Source organism: Hemicordylus capensis, chromosome 2, assembly GCF_027244095.1.
Source record: "Hemicordylus capensis ecotype Gifberg chromosome 2, rHemCap1.1.pri, whole genome shotgun sequence".
NCBI classification, from domain to species: domain Eukaryota; kingdom Metazoa; phylum Chordata; class Lepidosauria; order Squamata; family Cordylidae; genus Hemicordylus; species Hemicordylus capensis.
In genome coordinates this window covers 290,181,428-290,202,437 of record NC_069658.1, presented here as the reverse complement: position 1 = coordinate 290,202,437, position 21,010 = coordinate 290,181,428, and positions in this window count along the sequence as shown.

Here is a 21,010-nt window from a genome sequence, read left to right as displayed (position 1 = left end):
AGATACGATACAGAGACCAAACAGATTAAAGAATGCATGATAAAATGGATGCAGAATTTTAATAGGTCGATTGATATTTCTGATTCGGAATATCAGTGGAAGAAGAACATCAAATTTACCCTAAGCAATAATTTGAGAGAAAACTGGTATAAGATGTTTTTTAGATGGTACATAATTCCCTTGACAATTAACAAAATAGATTACTCTTTTTCGAAGAATTTTTGGAAATGTAACCAACATCCTGGTTCATTTTATCATATGTGGTGGAGCTGTAACAAAGCGCAGTTGTTCTGGAAGCAAATTCATAAGAAAATCAAACAAATCTTAGAGATTAAATTTTCTTTTCTTCCAGAAATATTTCTTCTAAGTATGACAAAACCTTATATTTCCTCTAAACTTAATGAGTTATCTCTATATATGATTACCACAGCTAGGATTATATTTGCCACAAATTGGCGGGTACCTGAGATTCCCTCTTTAAATTATTGGTTTTTGAAACTATGGGATTATGCATCAATCTCGAAAGTCTCAGCTTACAAGAAGTGTCTGTCTTCTGGGTCATTTATGTCTGTTTGGGAGCCTTTTATAAATTACAATATTCAACAAGGTCTTCACCTGTTCCCAGTGTCGGGATTTGATTTATGATCCTTTTTGTACATAAGGTAAACACCGTGGAAAAGGGTGTATAGCTGTCCAGTGTTTGATACTCTTTATTTTTCTTATAAGTGTATTGTTTGAATATATGTATATTTATATTATCTTTGAAAGTTCTTTTTAATACAAATATTCAGAACTTTTTTTTATTTTTTATCTTTTCCTCTTGTTAATTTGGCATTTTTAATAGAAATGGTTTTTTCACATTCTTATCTGTATTTATGAAACGTAAGGTTGCTTCTTTATTCAGATACCAGTGTTCAGTGTGGTGAAAAGTGAGGGAAGAGGTTGCCGTTCTTTTTTTTTTTCCCCTCTCAATTTGTATTGCTTGATATTTCTGAATACTTTTGTTGTATCTTTCCTTTATCTACTTCTTAATTTGAAAAATTAGAATTCTATTTTTAAAAAAAATCAAGTGCAGGTTTTGGAGCATAAGTTTAACAAAGTGCATGTAAGAATTTCCAGGATTGGGCCCAATCCCAGCGGGGCAGTGCCACCTAGCTCCGGTTTTAACCCAGCCCTTAGCCGGGATTTAAAGCTCAAGCAAGCCCTTAACCCAGGCTCCAGGATCAATTCAGTACAAAGAATCCAAATAGGCAGTTCTCTGCCAAAATGAACATACTCTAAGGCAGTGTTCTTCATAGCAGAGGCCAGTGGTGGCCCCCATGAATCTTAAGTGAGGCTCCTTTGACTAATTATTTTATGGGCCTGTGTGAAGCTTCAGCCCAAGTTGAATGCTCTTCACAGTCCCCCTGGGAGAATGTGAAGATGACCATTCTTACCATGCAGTACAACACACTGAAGTCATTCGCAGGACTGGGCAGGTGGGGTGGCAGGTGGGGGGGGTGGAAGTCTGGTTGGGCTCACTTTCCCCCCAGATGAGTGCAGGTCTGTTGTTGGGAGTGTGTCTTGGCCTCCATATATCTTACAATGTTCTGTGGGACATGTGCGATGCATTGGAGGATTCCCCCAGAAGACAGGTGCTCTAGGTGCCCATTTCTGTGTCTTCTGGGACAGAACATAGGCCCAGCGAACACACTATCCCAGAGCCTGGGTTACGGGCTCACTTGCGCCCTTAACCCCAGCTAAGAGCTGGGTTTAAAACTAGAGCTAAGTGCTGCTGTCCCATTGAGACTGGGCCCAATCCCAGCCGTTCTCATAGGCAGCCTAACCCAGGCTGGGCTTCCCTAGCCTGGGATAGGGTGTGCGTGAGAATAGCCTCATTACTTTGTTAAACATATGCTCCTAAACCTGCACTTTCTGTTTTAGTCCTTGCTGAGGTGATGCAAGAACATGGAGAAATTTGTAGGAGATAATCAGGAGGCAAGAGAGTTGCTTAAACCTTTCCACACTCATCTCTTCTCCCTTTTAAATGCCCCCAAAGCATTGTCTTATCAGTCAGACCTATTTTTAGTCTCAGAGCTCAGCTATGGGGGACATAGTTTTTTTAAATGCCCAAAAGGGGATATACAGTGGGATTGACTTAGAATGCCTGGACAGGGCTAATGTGGCTCTCACTTTAGCCACAAGTGTTCCTCGTGTTCCTGAGCACATGTGGACACACACACATACACACACACACCCCAAAGCAAGGATGTTTAAAGTTTACTCACTATATAAATTATAGTGAGTAAAAAAATAAAGGTTAATCATGACTAAGCACCATTTAAATCATGGAGGCAAGCCTGTTCTGACTAACTTTATCCTCAGTGCTCCCCAGTACCTCAAAATATGAAATGCCGAATTAGTCAAGAAATAAGTAGATGCACGATTACATGACGAAATATCCTGAATCCATCTTAAAATGTCAATAGTGATTTCATTAGACATGTCATGTCAGATTAACCCTGGAGTAAAATGACAGATTCTGTCTTAATAAAAAACAGTGCCTTCTCAGTCATTGCCCCCAGACTTTGGAATGCTCTCCTGGTGGGCCTCCGATCCCCAGTCTCCATCACAGTTTTTAGAAATCAAGTAAAATCTTGGTTTTTTTCCCAGGCTTTTAAATGAGTATTTTGTTTGTTGCTGCAAACAACCTTTAATTAGATTTGTATTTTTATATTCCATTTTAATTCTTATTGTGTAGTTTTTATGGTTTTATATTTTTAAATGTTTTGTAAACTGCCTGGAGATTATTTTAATGAAAGATGGTATAAAAATTTTAAAAGGAAGGAAGGAAGGAAGGAAGGAAGGAAGGAAGGAAGGTCAAAGCTACAATGTTTAAAATGAACTGACCAGGATTTATATTTACCAAAGACAACTGCTCTTGAGAAATCACCTTTGGAGGGTTAGAGGCCTCACACTGCAAATTAGTATATTAAATATTTGAATTTCAGTTCACTGGCTTCACATTTCAGAGTTTCATAACTGATTCAATACAGTTCTATGGTTTTCACCTTCATGCCAGCTGCATCTTATTTAATTGATTTTGTTTCTTGTCCTGTAGGTGGCATTGGTGTTTCTGCCACAAATCCTCTGAAGGACACCTGGTCTTTTGAAACCATATATGTCAGTATCAGGTTGGTTAAAAATGTCATATATAGCTAGGTTTCCTCTCAGTATGCTGCTCTGAAACAACTACTGTTTTGCAGTTGAAGCCGCATCAAAAAATTTCCTCTCATGTAGGCCTTTTTTCAATGTGCAACAAACAGGAAATGAGCAGTTCCAGGGGTGGGAATGTGCAGTTCAAAATATCATTTGTGCAGTTCAAGAATTCAGATCATACACATGTATTATGCTAGCTGATGTAAAAAGTTACTAACAATGTGAGAAGCCAAGGGAGTAGGCCAGGCTCCTCTAGAACCCCAGACCCTGCATGCCCATCTATCTTCCCCCTGCAAATAGGTTTGCCACTGTTCCTTATTTCAAGAAAGAGTTCTTTTTTAGGATTAAAATGTGGTGTTCCTTTTCAAATTAGAAGGAAGACAGTTTGTCATCCGCCCCTCACCCCCACTCTTTTTGGTGGCCTTGAGGCTAATAAAGTACTGTTAATGTTCCGACACATGTAATGTGTCATTTTATTACGTTCTTACAATGTGTTTCTTATGTTGGAGCTCTTCGGGTGGCAAAGACCTTCTTTGCAGATTCCACTGCTATTCTCCACAGAGTGGTCACCACTGTCACAAAGTTGAAGGAAATCATCCTAGAATATGGGGACCCCTTTCCTAACAAGTCATATGACATTGTCAATGTTATAATAAAGGTGGCAATGCCAGGAAATATCCGATATGACACGCTTAACATAACAGGGAACTTATTGGGGCAAATCTACATGAAGCTTTTAAGTCTGAAAGTATCATTACAGCACAGAGGCCTAGTCTCCAATGGGGGGGGGGAGCCTCTTGAAGTTAAAAAGATCCCACCAAATACAACAAAATGCTCAAGAATAAAAAATATTGAGCTTTGAGAAGTGAGAAATCTTCTATCTAGATGAGAAGGGACATGGCCTTCTCGGTTATTGCTCCCAGGCTGTGGAACCCGCTTGCGGATGAGATCCACATGGCTCTCTTTCTCCCAACCTTTATTTGTTTGTTTGTTTGCTTGCTTGCTTATTTATTTAACATATTTTTATACCTCCCCAAACTCACATCTCTGAGTGGTTTACAACAAAGCAAACAAACAGAAAAAGTTAAAACATTGGTTAAAATACATGACAACAAAAACTAAAACACCAGTTAAAACAAAGTAAATGATACAGCAACAGTTAAAACACTACAACAATTCAAACCTTAAAACATTTTTTAAAATGTTAAAACTATTAAAACAATATTTAGTTAAAAGCCTGGGTGAATAGATGCATCTTTAAAGACTTGTAAAAAGTTGTCAGAGATGGGGAGGCTCTTATTTCAGCAGGGAGCATGTTCCAAAGCTTTGGGGCAGCAGCGGAGAAGGCCCATCCCCAAGTAGCCACCAGATGAGCTGGTGGCAACTGCAGGTGGACCTCTCCTTATGATTATTTTTTAAAATTATTATTATTATTATTATTATTACATTTATATCCCGCTCTTCCTCCAAGGAGCCCAGAGCGGTGTACTACATACTTGAGTTTCTCCTCACAACAACCCTGTGAAGTAGGTTAGGCTGAGAGAGAAGTGACTGGCCCAGAGTCACCCAGCTAGTATCATGGCTGAATGGGGATTTGAACTCGAGTCTCCCCGGTCATAGTCCAGCACTCTAACCACCACACCACGCTGGCTCTCAATGGGGTTCTCAATGGCTCTCAATGATCTCAATGGGAGGTGGGGTTCATGACAAAGAAGACATTCTCTTAAATACCCAGGGCCCAAGCCATTTAGGGCTTTATAGGTTACTAGTTAATTTTGGCCCGTTGAACAACGGGCCCTAGTAACGGCTCTCCTGTCCCCCGCTGCCATTCCCCCTCCCTCCCTCATTAAGGGCCAAATCGGCCCAGCCACTTGCCCCCGCAGCTTCCGCCGCCGACCAACCGCCCGCCCACCCAGCTGCCGATACCTCCTTACTGCCGGCACACATCCTCCGCTTGATCCGCTGCTCAATTAACAGAAGGAGAGAGGTGCTCGCATGCAGAGCTCCACTCTCTTTAAAGTCTCTTCCCGAACTGGCGGTTTGGGCGGCAAGGACGCAAACCGCCAGTTCGGGAAGAGACTTTAAAGAGAGTGGAGCTCTGCATGCGAGCACCTCTCTCCTTCTGTTAATTGAGCAGCGGATCAAGCGGAGGACGTGTGCCGGCAGTAAGGAGGTATCGGCAGCTGGGTGGGCGGGCGGTTGGTCGGCGGCGGAAGCTGCGGGGGCAAGTGGCTGGGCCGATTTGGCCCTTAATGGGGGGGGTCAGCTGGGAGGGAGGGTCGGCGGCGTCGGCTGCGGGTGCCTTTTAAAAAATATTTAAGTGGCCTCCGCCCCCGGCCTCCGTCTCTTTTGGCCGAGGCAGCGGCTCTGCCGCTGCCTCGCCCAGTTTACCCCGGCGCCGGTTTTCCGGCTTCTTTGGGGCGGCCACTTCTGGCCGCCCAAGATGGCTGCCGGGTACCGGCGAGCGTGTCTCCCTTGCCCTGTTCTGCGCCTGCGCAAAGCGCAGGCGCAGAACAGGGAAGGGAGGCACGGACACACGCTTGGTGTCCGTCCACGGACGGACACCAAGCGTTTTATTAGAGAGGATAACCAGCACCTTGTATTTTGCCTGGAAACTTATTGGCAGCCAGTGTAGATCTTTCAAAACAGAAGTAATATGGTCTCTCCTAGATGATCCAGAGACCAACCTGGCTTTCCTTTAGGAGGGAAGTGAAGATGTCCCCTTTTTTCCAGGCTTTTGGCCAATGTCCCTGCCCCTGCTCTTTTTAAATTTTTAGCTACGGTTTAATCTGTTATGCTTTTATTGTTTTATTGTTTTGTTTTGTTTTTATGTGTATTTTATTGAATTTTTTTTCTTCTATCCTGTTATTAACCACCATGGGGTCTTAGGACAAAGGGTGGTATATAAATATAAATAATAAATATGTCATCGTAATGAGAAGTCGATCAATACTGAGGCATTTAGGAAGTAGCTGCATGTCAGGCATATTTCTGAGGGCACAGCTAAGTTGTGCTCCCACATGTTCTTTTTGTCCTGACTCTCACAGACCTACAATCAACAGAGCAGCTCACCCAGGATAGCTTGGCAGACACACCCAACGCTCTCAGAGATTTCCTATTATCCAGGGGCATAGCTCTAATCAAAGAAGGGGGAGAATGTCCCTGGGCCCCTGAGGGAAGGGAGCCCACTGATGGGGTAACAGCTTGCTCTTTGCTCTCTGAAGAAGAGATAGTGGGGTTGGTGCCCATCTTCACTTTTTGTCCCAGGGCCCACTCCAACCTTGCTATGCCCCTCCAACCTGCTATTATCGTAACAGGCTCTTCTGTATGCCTCTCAAAACAAGAGAAGGACTCTCTGCCTTCAAGAAGAAGAACATTTAGCTGTCTCCCCCAATTGACTGCTTGTCTGACTAGCCCAGTTGCTACCAGAAGTAAGAAGAGACATGTTAAATAATAAATGAACAAAATTCTCCACATTCTTAAGGTACTTTTTTCTTTGGTGGACAGAGTATGTGATAGTAGGATTCCTATTATATGGTTAAGTTGGCTCCTTGGTTGTTCCAGGATCTAATGTAGCCTGTGAACTAAGAGAGGCTTCAGCTGAGGCTTGCAGCCTCCTACTGGGTTTTTTCACCTCACCCTCTTGTTCTTGGTTTTGTTTTTTGTTTTTGTGTTTTTTTACAGCCATTATTCAAATAACATTTTGCTGGAGTTCATGATGCCTCTTGTGTGAAGCTTGAATATAACACTGTTCTGCACTGATGCCACAAAATTCCCACTTCTGATTATTTTATTCTACTATGTCAGCTTCTAAATGCCATGGAATGTGACACTGAAAAACAAAGCATGTACACAGACATGGAAAATGCACAGTACATGCAAATTACAATCACATAACAACAGGGGCAGCTGGTGGTCCTGTTAATGGAACAATACCATTAACATTTCCTGGGACTGGGGGGCCTAGGCAGGGCAGGTGATGGGTGGAGCCACAGGTAGTAAGAGGTGGAGTCAATTGTGGGCAGTTGTGGAGGTGGAGCCAGGACGAGGAGGGTGCCTTAGCGATAACTAGCAAAGTGTAGATGTGTAGCAAATGAGTGGGATCAAACTACAAACATGCACACAAGCACACATATCTCAAATGTTCATCAGCAGAGATACAGAGAAATATGGAAAGCATCAGTTTCTTTATAGTGCTTAACAGGACTACAGTAGTGTGTAGATCTATAACTAACACAGCAGGATCAAAACAAAAGCAAGCACACACAGGAAAAGAATTGTGCAAGCCACAAGTAAAGCACAGACCAGCTACAAAAGGCTGCTTCTGTGGAGAGTTAATGCATCCTGAAGTCACCAGGGCAGGTCTGTCTGCCTGATTATTTCACAAATTAATACTAATAATAATAAATAAGAAAGAATTCTGAGCCAGAGTGGTATAGTGGTTAGTGTGCTGGACTAGACTGGGAAAATCCAAGTTCAAATCCCCATTCAGCCATGAAACTCAATAGGTGACTCTGGGACAGTCACTTATTCTGCAGCATTACCTTCCTGATAGGGCTGATGGGAAGATAAATGTAACCATGTGCACCACTCTGGGATTCTTGGAGGAAGCACAGGCTAGACATGTAAAAGTAAATACATCTATATAAGCCACAGGTAAATTAGAGACCAGCTACAAAAGTGGAGAACAAATGCATCCTGAAGTTACAAGAGCAGTTCTGCCTTCCTATTTAAAAAATGCATACAAAAATAATAGAAAAATCACAAGTTTTTCCATGATACTTGCTGCAGCTATGAACCATCTGCTCCTGTAACTTAAACAACACCATGGGAAGTAAAGATGCACGGGGACACCTTCTCCCTATGCCATGCCTGCTGAACAGCTGGGTGCCACTCACTGACCGCCTTGGGGGCCCACCGCTTAGCCTGGGTATTCATCCTAGCAAGCAACAAATATTTTTCTTAGAGATCACTTCCTTAATCCTTGCCCAATGAACCATAACTAGGGATGTGCACAAAACTGGAAAACCCAGTTCAGTTTGAGTCGATCCAGACTTGAGCCAAACAGGATCTGGTACAGTTGCGTGAACACTCGAACAGGGCCTGATTCAGCTCGAATTTGAGCCCAGTTTGGAGTGTTCAAGGACATACTGGTAAAGGGGAATCCAGTAACAATTCCCCTTTACCAGTACAGGGGAAGGGGGTACCAGGGGATTTAAGTAAAAAAAGTTAGAGTCAGAGGAAATTAAAATTTTACCTCAAATTTGCCGGCAGTGGTGGTTGTGGCAGTCCTGGGGGTGGTCTTGGGTGGCAGTGGGGGCTCCGCCCCAACCCCTTAGTGGGCAGGCCCACTTTGGGGCTGTGCATATGCACAGAGATGAACATTTTTTTAACCTCCACGCACACGCAGAAGCCTGAACCAGATCCCAAATGAGCCTGAAACAGACCTGTCCACTCCAGAGGGGGTGGGATGAGCCCCTGCTGCCACCTCTGACCACCCCTGTGACTACTGCGGCAGAAAATTTGAGGTGAAATTTTACTTTCTTCCTATACCAGTATACTCTGAGCCAGTTCGAGCCAAACTGGACCTAGTTCGGCTCAAATTCAGGTCAAACGAGGCCCAGTTTGGCTTGACCCAAACACCGTCAAACCAGATTGTACATCCCTAGCCATAACCGCCAGTGGACATATTGTTACAGATACTGGCCACAATCCAGAGAAAAACCTTTTTAGCTCTCTGCATAGCAAACTGTTTTTCAAATAATTGAATATAATTTTTTAATTATATTCCTTCTGACAGAATCCATTCCTTCTCTACACCCACCCACATGGAAAACCACTTCTACAATTATTTGAAAAACAGTTTGGACTCATAAATCCATGCATATGCCCTAAAATAATTTTCTGGCTTCTTATGGCAGTTAGTCATAATATCATAAACTGGTCTAATTGGTCCAATTTTACAGTTTGCTATTTCTTCCATGGTTTTATGTCACATGTCATTTGGGGAATGGGCCATAATGCTTTGCATGCAGATCAGATCAGAGAGCAAGGGAGAGAAAGCAGAGATTGCATTCCTCGCCTCCAAAGAAACACAAAGAAGCCAGTAAAAGACCAGCCCTTTCCAATAGCTGCTCTCTAACCCAAATTAGAGATTGGATTATTCTGCGATGCGAAAAGAAAAATACTTCCTCACCCTCTGGGCACTCTGATTGGCTGTCTGAGGAGTCAGTCAGCCTAAGCTCTGTCTGATTGGTTTATAGAGCAGTCCTTGGACAGCCCATGCTGCAACCCTGTGCAGAATGTGAGTCCCTGAAAACTGAATTTTAATATTGAGCATTACTTCACGTGACCTAGAGCTGAGCAGAACTGCCTGTGATTTCATTTAATAAAGTTTTTCATTATTTTATCTCCATGATAAGAAAACTACAACTGTTGAATTTCTGCCTAGCATAGAGTGATGTGTTAAAGGCACAGAATACCTGCTAGAAAAAGAATAGCAATACAAATCTAGGAGTGAGTCCAGCTAAACCTTGTAGTCTATTGTTTCTGATTTAGGCAACTACTGTACATGACCTGGGAAACACACTCATACATACATATACACATCTTTGATTCAAAATGTCATTTTCTGTCACAATACTGTTGCTTCATAATAACAATTCACAAAAAGGTTTTCCTGAACACAGCTTTGAACTCAGATGTGTCAGTCATCCCCCCACATTTCACCCACCCATCCGGTGGGAATAAATGAACTGGCAGCAGTGGCTTACAAAGAGCAAGAAGTAGCTATTACTGGGCAAAGAGATGTTTGTTGTGTTCTGTTTGGTCAAACATTTCTCTCTTATTTTGCAGGCCTGCTCTTCAGCCTTGAAAGCGGGCAGACCATTGGGCTCCTGTACAGTCTAAATAATTTTTAACAACTTCATTTTGGAATTAGTTATAATCCAGTCTTTAAAATGCTGGCTGGCGTTCTGTGCAGGCTATGAAAACAGAAGTAGCCCTGAGGTACAGTTGCCAGCTAAAGACTTTTATAGAGGACATGCAACTATAGAGGACCAAACAACCTTTTTGCATTAGGAGGACAAGAGAGAATATTCTGCAGGACCAAACAACTTTTTTTGCATATGTTGTGGTGTCTGAAGTTCTGGGAAGCACCTGGGACATTTTCAGCCGCGGATGGAGCCAAGCAACGGCCTAGATGCTGCCTCCGTCACACACACCCCAGCCCCACCCCCTGCATCCGACATCATCTGCAGGGAGCATTTAGCCATGCCCCTGTGTCTGACGTCAGACACAGGGGCATGGTTTCACTTCCAAATGGGGCTGCGTGGCCCTGTTTGGGAGCTCAGTTGGCCAGCGCTGTGGCCAACTTTTAAAGGCAGGGAGAGCTGCTCTGGCCATGCTATGAATACAGTGCTGGCTGATCTAACTAGCAAATGGGGCCACACAGTATTTTAAAAAAGCGGGGGGGGGGCAAACACCTGGCTGAAAACAAATGTCTTCAATAAGGTTTTGAAGGCTGAAAGGGAGGAGGCAGACCAAATCGGGGGTGGGGGGAGAATTCCAAAGTGAAGGGGTGGCAACAGAGAAAGCCCTTCCATGGGCCCTAGTACTATGGACCTCTCTGAGACCAGGGACCAAAAGAAGGGGCACCTGAGAAGATATCACAGGATGGGCCAAGATAGGCCGGGAGAGGCGGTCCTGAACAGGTGGTAAGCCGTGAAGGGTTTTAAATGTAAGAACCAGTGCTTTGAATTGGACCAGGAAACAAATAGGTAACCAGTGCAGCGACCGCAAGAGAGATGTCACACTATCATATTTTTACCCGTGTATAGTTTTTCTGTTTGTATTTTATAGATTTTAAATTAGATTTGTTTTATATTTCTAGCTTAATATTTTTATTGTCATTTTATTGTATGTTTTTAATCCTTGGGATTGTTTTTAATGAAAGGCGGCATATAAATTCAACGATAGATAGATAGATAGATAGATAGATAGATAGATAGATAGATAGATAGATAGATAGATAGATAATCTCCTAGCACCCATAAGCAAGCGGGCCACCGCATTCTGGACCAACTGAAGCTTCTGGGTCATCTCCAAAGGCAACCCCAGGTAGAGCTCATTACAGTAATCCAAGTGAGAGATGATGAAGGCATGAGTTACCTTTGGCAGGGCCTGCTGGTCAAGATAGGGCTGGCAGAATGTAAAGCAAAGCAAATACATTGTCAAAAATGTAGAGCAAAGAGCTGCACGGATTTCTCTGAGGTATGGGGAGGTGGACATGGGGACAGGAGCCAAAAACCACCCGGCTCCTCTGCTGCTTACAAAGCCAAGGGTAGGCACGTCAACGACACCTCTTTGTCCACTCATTAGAGGAGCTCTAGCAAGTGGTCCGCCTAGTGAGAGGAAACTGGTCTTCCCTGGCATGTCAGCCAAAAAAGTGCCACTGCTGTGCCTGCCATTACCTTTGTGAGCAGCAGAGGAGTCAAGTAATTGTTGCCTTCTGTCTCCATCAGCTAGGGACTTTGTATGTGCCTTCAGCTTACTTAAGTTTATAATTTTCTATACATTTGGTGCTTTCAGTACTGAAAGCCAAGGTCACTAATGTTCTAATTGTCTTAATAATTGATTTGCAAATGTACATATATCACTGGATGACTGCCATCAAGTAATAGACATACATGTGTGAATGAGTCATTACAGATCCAACACCTCAGGTAGAATTTTTATTTTACCCAGTGCCATCTCAAATAAATTTTTTAAATAGAGTCAGTGGATATATCTAGCTGCAAGTTGTCAAGTGATATACATGCATGCTGTGAACCAGCCCATAGTAAGCCTTTCCCCAATAGCCTGGAGCCTCAATAGCACTGGCTTCTATCAGTAAGATAGAAAGATAGCAAGAAATTAAGGTCCTTAGTTAAATAACTAAAATTGATTGATATGTTTAAATCCAGAGGGCTATAGTAATGGAAAACTGAACATCATTAATTTTTCATAAACATCCTTCTATTGCAATATTTAATTCTCAATATTAATAGTTCATGAAAATTGCCATTCCAGGAATCAATTTTCTTCAGTGAGTGGCAGTAGTGGGCTACTATTTGACATTATGTATTTGGGGCAAAGAACTGAAATAGTTTGTGTTTTATGGCATGCAAAATAAGAACATAAGAAGAGCTGAATTGGATCAAAAGTCCATCTAGTACATCTTGCGCTGTTCAAATGAACAGTGGCAACTTTATGTGATAACATTGGGGCCACGGTGAGAATGCACCCCACGCCCCAAACATTACTAAAAGACATGTTGATGTGATCCTATCATATCCTTTAATTGTGTATAAGGGGTGTTTATTGATAGTGCTTCTACTTGCGCAACAAAACCCTGATTAAACCCTGTTATTGCTATGGCCCTGACATTATTATGTGTAGCTGAACTGGCCCCTTGTTTTCCACCAGATGATTATGGGAAACTCATGAGCAGGGCATGAAGGCAACAGCCCTACAAGGCTCTGCAGATCTTTTTGTTTGGGGGAGGAAATCTTGTGCATAGATTGGTTTGGCAGCTCTTTACAATAACTAACTAGCTCAGCAGATAAATCAGACTTCAGCCAGTTCTGTGCAATCTTAGCTGAGGGTTGCACAGTCCTCAGGGACATATTCCTGGAAATAGAAACACCATGATCTGGGAGGAGGAGAGAGCAGCAAAAATATTGCCCTCCTCCCACCTGCTGCTGCTGGGGCTGCAAGGAAAGTCTGGCACACAGTTAAGCTCCAATCCATTTGCATTTCCACACGGTAGCATTGCCAGATTGCAGGGGTGGGGGGGATCAACCTCCATCACCAAAGAAAGTGGAAACAGAGGATGCATTTAACAAAAAAATAAGTCCCCACTTTGCATAAAGTGTGCATATGTTTATTGGTATTATATATGCATATTGTGATTTTAAAAATTGGATAATTTGACAATAAATACAGCTCACCATTGTGAAGTTGATGACCTGTATGTATGCTCAGTCTGCTGTCTAGGTCAGGCGCGGGCCGTGAATGCGCCTCCGGGGTGGGGCGGTGGGCGGCTTCTTTAAGTATAAACGGAGCAGGTGATCCGTGCCACCCAGCAGCCCCCGCGTCGGGGAATCGCCTCCGCCACTCACCTGGCTCCCACGGGGGCGATCCCCAGCCAGCGGCCAGGTGAGTGGCGGACATGATTCCCCACCACGGGGGCTGCTGGGCAGCTTGGAGCACCGGCTCCATTTACATTTAAAGAAGCTGCCCGCCACCCCTCCGGAGGCGCGTTCATGAAAATGACCACCAAACCAGTTTGTGCATATCCCTAGATAGAATACTGAGTTTAGATTAAAGAGGATCCCAGTTTCTGCTTACCATGAAGTTCAGTGGGAGTAATTCCCTCTCCCAGGTTTGCATCAGTAACATGATCCCCCCCACCCCCGCTTTGTCTTTAGATGTGTGTTGGAGACAAACATATTTCCTTATCTTACGGAGGCCTAATTAGTAGGTAAATGTTGGGAAACCCTCATTGTCAAAATGATGTCTTAGCATGTTAGTCATACTGCATAAATTGAAATATTTCCCCACACTTTCTCCATGAGTCATCTTGCTACAGTTCTTTTCTGCATAATCAGTATAATAAGTAAACCTAAGGCTGCAGCCCTAAACACGCTTGCCTGAAGAATTCCCACTAAATTCAGGCCAAATTAGACAGTGGTGACATCAGGGGGAAAATGAGGGGGGCATAGAAGGGGCAAAGTGCATTAATGGGTGGGTGAGCATTGTCCCACATATTAGATTTCTGAAACATAAATGGGGGTGGGCAGGCAGACCACTTGAGGGAGGATTTGTCACCCTTGCCCCCCTCTGTTGCCACTCTTGAAATTAGATGTGGCATTATTTAAGTGCTTCACCATCGAATTAGGAATGTACATTTACTTGAAAGTAGCAGCTACACAGGTGCAATTGAGATTGTGGTGTGAATGTAGGAAGTGTTTGATTTTTCACTTCCACACTTGCTTAAAGGTAAAGGTAAAGTGTGCTGTCAAGTTGATTTCGACTCTTGGCGACCACAGAGCCCTGTAGTTTACTTTTGGAAGAATACAGGAGGGATTTACCATTGCCTCTTCCCATGCAGTATGAGATGATGCCTTTCAACATCTTCCTATATCGCTGCTGCCCGATATAATACCAGCAGGGATTAGAACCAGCAACCTTCTGCTTGTTAGTCAAGCATTTCCCCACTGTGCCACTTAAGGTGACCCACACTGTTTAGCCACTGAAAATTCCTCCCTGAATCAACTATTTAAATTTGAAATTGTCATTTGCCACAATGGCACTTGCAGCATTAAATATTATTATTCTTCATTCGATTTCAATACCACCCTTCCAAAAATGGCTCAGGGCAGTTTACATAGGAAAATAATAAATAAATAAGATGGCTCCCTGTCCCCAAAGGGCTCACAATCTAAGAAGAAACATAAGATAGATACCAGCAACGGTCACTGAGGTACTGTGCTGGGGGTGGATAGGTCATAACAAATAGCTGTTATGGGAGGTGGTTTTTGGTGAGAACACAATGTAGGAGTGTCATAGGCCTGATCCCAAATTGCAGCAGCATATAGCTACTACTTGTGAGTAAATTCAAGCCCATAATTAGTTGATGCATTTTACATCTCTTATCTATCTATCTACCTACCTACCTATCACATTTTTATACCGCCCAAAAGGTGGGTTCTCTGGGCGGTTTACAAGACAATAAGATCTTCTGGCTTGCCTGTCCGTAATACTTCCTGCCAAATAAACATGCATAGGATTGGGCTGCCTGTGGATTCCAGCATGGGGACCTATTAAGAGCAGCTGCCTCAAAGAACAGGTTTTCAGAGTCCCTTTCCCCGCAGAAAGACCTGCAAGGAGTTATGAGGAAAGTGGCACTTATTTTGAAACAGAGAGCCACAATTTGGTCTGGGTGTGCATGTGTGCTGTCACTTGTGTGTATTTGAAAAAATCATGGTGGGTTTTTTTTAAAGGTATATCTTATTTAATTGCCTTTCACAATATCACATAAGCTCTAGACATATTGTTAAACATACATTGAATCTGCATACAGCTTACAAATATAGAGACCTGTATGCATGTACAGTTATATACATGTTCAATGTACAGGTGGCCCTCATTATTCGCAGGGGTTCCGTTCACACCTATAGGCACAAATACAGAAGCCATGAATGATGAAACCTTATCCCTATGGAAATCTAGGGGTTAGATTCCTACCCGCACACACCACTAAAAATTGGCGGGAGCATAAATAAGAAAAATAAACTACTCTTCCTTGCTCTCCAGATCCCTAGCAGTGCCCCTCCCAAACCCTCAATTCCTCCAGTTTTAGCAAAAAAATCCTGGCGGGGTGGGCTAAAAGAGCCACAAAATGGCTCCGCACTGCCTCCAGACCTGAAATGACTTTTGAAGTCATTTCCAGTGGCCATGAAACACTGACAGATGAAAACTGCCAATTTTTGCACCCATGGATATGGAAATCAGGTCTCTAGTACCTCACCATGGATACACGAAACCGTGGTTGCTGGAACCTCAGATAACAAAGGCCACCTGTACATAGAATAGTACAGTATTCTTCCTATCTATATCTGCAAATTGAACCTGTACCCAGATTCACTTTTAAAATGAGCACATGTACATGTTATATACACAAAAATCTCTACAGCATGTGTAAAGACACCTGCACCATGTTCAAACAGGGCTATAGTCACAGCAAAATCTGGTGTCTTGATCTGAGCATTAAGCAATTCAGACTTCAAGCAATGACAGAGTGTTGTATCCCAACAAAGAGAGGTTCTTTTCTGGGTCAGTTGCCAAACACTTCACCAGCCGAGAAGGATGTAAAGGCTTTATTTGCTCTATAGTAGCAGAGGTGCTGCTTGGCTCGCGCTCAAAGCAGGACAAAGACCCAATACAGAGAGCAATACATTTATACTCTAAATTATTCTTCAGAAAACAACTGCATAGAAGAGGCAGATAGTTGTCGTCACCCGTGGCCAAGGTTCCTGCCGTTAGGGAATAGGTTACAAGATATGTGTGCAAGCAGTCGGCCAGTCTGTTCCAGCCTTATCTTACTTGCGGTTACTCTGACTTTTGCTAACAAGGGAAAACTACCAGCAGGGGTGAACAGTAGTGAAAACTACTGACAGGACTTTTCTGCAAAGCAGATCCTTGAGACTAGTTAAACAAAATGGCATAGCTTATGTCAAGCTGTGCACTTCTATATCTAATTTGCCATACAGCACTTACATCTCTACCAACAAGCAGCAGGATCAGTCAATCCTCTGTAGCAGTAATTGTTCCTGTAGTGTTTCTGACTGTACATTCAGTCAACAAACATATGATACAGAATATAAGTCAAACTATGACTCCCAGAGATATTTGGCATGGGAAACTTCAATTAATAAGGCTTTGAGGCCTACTTAAGTTCTGACGAGCAGCCCTTCCTTGCTGCTGCAATGCAGATTTTGAAGAAAGAGAGAAGGGAGCACAGGGTCCTCACAAGGGGGTGAAAGTAGGAAAGCCCCATCAGGGAAAGGGGTGGGGCTTCCTTCCTTGATTCTTCATCACTGGGATCATTCTGGGCATTCAGAAAGCACTTGGAAAAAGCAAACCCAATCCAAATAGAGATGTTCTTACCCATCTCTACAGATAATAATGAGCTACCTGACTAAACAGGGATGCATTTGAATCACTCACATTCAAACCTGATACTCTACCCATTCCATACCAAACTCCTTTAAATTTGTTTCTTTTAACACTGAAAGTAATGTAGAACCTAAAAGAGGTCCCAAAATATCTGGCTAATCAAAAGTTAAAGATAATTGGGAGTGCTGCTATAATGGTTTAAAGACCCATGGCAAATTCCAATGATCAGAAACATCAAGTATCTGAGGTTACTGAACTCTCTGCTTAAGACAAGATTTGTGCATCATTATTCTGAAGAATCTACTCCCTGTTCCAGAAGGAGATCAAGCCAGATACCCATTGAATTTCAAATATAATGGCCTGAAGGACACCACAATATGGTGGGTTGCCTGTCATCTTTTTAAATAAAAATTCTTCTTTTTTCACCTTTCAAATATATAATTTAATGAGAGGCTATGCCCTTCTTCAGGATAACATTTACCTGCCTTGATCAGCTTTGAGCATCCTCATCCTAAAATGTTCTAGAAAGCATGTTAGTTGGTTCCTAGTATAACTGGATGAAAAGTATAACTGGATGAAAAAATAGACCTAGATATCTTGTTACAGTATATTGTGTGGATCCAAAGAATAGTGGCTGGCATCCAGACTAACAAAGCACGGGCACTTCTGAAAAGTTCATCTAATTCAGCTACACTACTGACTCTGTGGTGGGGGCAAATTCCAACAACCTCCCCTTCTCCAGGATGTTGGGATTTAGGTGTATATACGTTGTCTTTGTCCTTGCCCCGATGTATATTATGTATATGTGTGTATAGGCTTGAGGTAGAGTTTAGAATGTTCATGTCAGTCTTCTGCAGACTGATTGGTCAGTTTGTATTTCTTACTGGACGCTCTGAGACCACTTTCAGACTTATTTTTCTGTTAGGATTATCTTTCACTCAGAGTAGTACTGTTTATAATTTGGTAATAATTACATAATAAACCTAAGTAACGTTGTTCAACAAACTTAACAAGTCTCAGTTTCAACTCTGAAATACAGGGTTATAGGCCCAGAGTGCTGGGACTAATAACATAGGCAACAAGAAGTTTATGAACAAGAAATTGCTACCTACAGGTCTACACAGATGCATCCAGCTGAAGAGATTCTGAGTGATACAAACTATAGAAGTTGGTCTTTTAAAGTAAAGATGTGGCTAAATACTCTTGGACTGTCTTTTGTACTAGAAGAGCAGAGATCATCAGAGAGTGAAAAGAGCAGCAGGCATGGAAGCTATTCTCACGATCAGTGGAAAGCGGGCTAAGGGTGCTTAGCCTGCTTCCCACCGATCGTGAGACTCACCGGGCTTGTAGCCAAGCCCAGTTTAGTCAGAGCGGGTAACCCGCTTAATTGCCCCTGCCTTAAGCCCAGGTTAGCAGAGTGAGTGCTCTGCTAACATGAGCTTTCTGATTGTGAGTTGCTGCGGTGCAGCTCTGTGCTGTGGCAACTCACGAGTAGACCCCCAACCGAAAAAGCAGCCTCCTGGCTCGTGAGTCTCTCCAGCATGCCCTGCATGCTCGTGGCCCCTGATCCCCCCAGCCCCCACCAGCTCTGTAACGGAGCCAGCAGTCGTGTGGGCGACTGGTTCGGCCGCCCGTAGCAGACTTGACTGCTTGTCTGCAAACCCCATCCAGGCTCTTCTCACTGATCATGAGAAGAGCCTCATGGTGTGCTGCAAACATGCAGGCCATGGAGCATATCTCCTTAACTGTAAGTGATAAATCGATATATCATATAGAAGAAAGAAAATGCAAGTTAAATGTGGGAGAGATTAAAGGAGCTTTTTCAACAACAAAAAACTATCGCCAGTCAAGTCTCTTTCATGCTAGAGTTGTGCAACAAAAGATTCAAATAAGGAGAAAATTACAGGAGCGCATAGGCTCTTTCTTGGGAGAGTTGAAAGAATTAGAAGAGCAAGAGATAAGATTACTTGAACCAGCCAAAATCGGGCTCTTGCTAAATACTTTGCCTAAGCATTTCAAAAGTATTATTAACTTCCTGCAAATAAAGGAGAATGTGATTTGAAGCTTTGTTCAAGAACATTTGTTGGCGTTTGATCTGGGAGAACAGACAGAAAGGGAAGATGCAGTCCAAGATTATACTCATAAACTTACTAATGGCAGGCAATGTTTTGTGTGTGGAAGTACTCGATATTTAAAGAGTACATGTACTAACAGAGAACAGAAAAACACTATGAAGGATAAATATCAGAAAGGTGGTTTTTTGTTTTTTTAAAATAAACAGACTTCTGCATGTAAAAATGAAAGTAAAAGAAAGTTGTGAATACTGCAAGATAAAGTATTTGCAGAATTAATACAAACCAGAGTAAACACAAAATATCTGTAAACAGTGGAACAACTTCACATTTCTTTAACAATCTTCAGGATTCCTCAGACATTGATATAACCTATAAAGTTAAAATATTCTTGGTAAATAGTAAGTCAATTTCTGCAGAAGGAAAAGGCACAATTCTTCTAAAATGTAATGTTGGAGTAGGTGAAATAAATGAAGTAAGCATTCCAGAGGCCTATTATGTGCCATGTTTGCAAAATAGTTTACTGAGTGCGGAAACAACTACAAAAAGGGGCTGCAGATTTATTTTTAGAGGAAATTAGGGGTATGCACAAAACTGGTTTTACTGGTTCAGTTTGAATCTGAACCAGATTTGAACTGGACCAGCACTGTCCCCAACCCTAGACAGAGCCCTGGCTTGGTTCACATTAGAACGGGTTCGGGCCTGGTTCGAAGCCACTTCAGCGTGCTAAATATGTTCAAAAATTAGTACTCACAGTAGCAGCAATGGCTCCCTCAACCCACACTGGCCTTCCCATGCGTCCCAAGGGCTGGTCCAGGGCCAGTCTGGTTCAGTCCTTCTGCCTGTTTTGGCCTGTTTCTGGCCGCTGTGCATGCATGGAGGCCATTTGTTTGACTTCCGTGCATGTGCGCAGGCCATTTGTGTGATCTGGGTCACACAAATGGCCCGTGTGCATGTTCAGAGGTCAAACAAATGCTCTCCATGCATGCGCAGAGGCCCAAAATGGGCAGAAGGTAGCCTGGCCCATCCCTCTGGACTCGTGGAGAGGCCAGAGGTGTTGGGGGGAACTGCTGCACTATGGCCACTGTGAGTACTAATTTTTGAACAAATTTAGCACACAGTAGGGGCTTCAAAACGGGTATGTACCAGCTTGGCCAGCTCAGCCTAGAACCGAACCAGTTCTGGTTCAGTTCTAGGGTGAGCCTTCAAATTGAGCTGGTTAGATTTTGAAATAACTATAACTTGAGCCAGTTTGCACATCCCTAGAAGAAATCATTGTTTTGTGTTTAAAGGAAAGTTATTACTTAGAGCTATGTTAAAAGCTAATGAAATCTTTGAAGCTGATTGTAGAAGAGAGTTGGCAAATGTAGCAAATGACTGTGTACACAAGGATGACCCATTCTACCTTATGGCATTGTAGGATGGGTCATCAAAGTAAAGATAGCATCTTCAAGCTGGAAAAGGAGCAGCTGGTGAGAGATATAAAAATAAAGCCATGTAAGTTTGAAGACAGGTGCATTGAGTGTGTTAAAGTGAATACACACTCTTCCACCATGGAAATGGAGTCTAGTGAGGTCTTGGACTTAATCTATAGTGGTGTTTGTGGTCCCTTCCAAGTTAAAACCCCAGAAATTCATATTTTCTTACTTTTATTGATGACATCTCTCTCTCTCTCTCTCTCTCTCTCTCTCCACACACACACATTCAGCATATATAAGTATATATATTATATATATTCATTTGCTGAAGGAGAAAAGTGAAGTATTGATGACTCAGAGAGTATGTGAGCAGAGTCACTAACAGATTTGGAAGAAAGCTAAGTCTTTGCATACTGACAATGCTGGTGAATATTGCAGAAATGACAAAGAACAGGGAATTAAGCATGAAAGAATCATTCCTTATACTCCGGAATAAAATGGAGTCTCTGAGAGGAAAAATAGGACATTACTTGAAATATGCAGAAGCATGCAGAAGGACTGTAAAATAAATATGGGGCGGGGGAATTATTAAGACAGCAATTT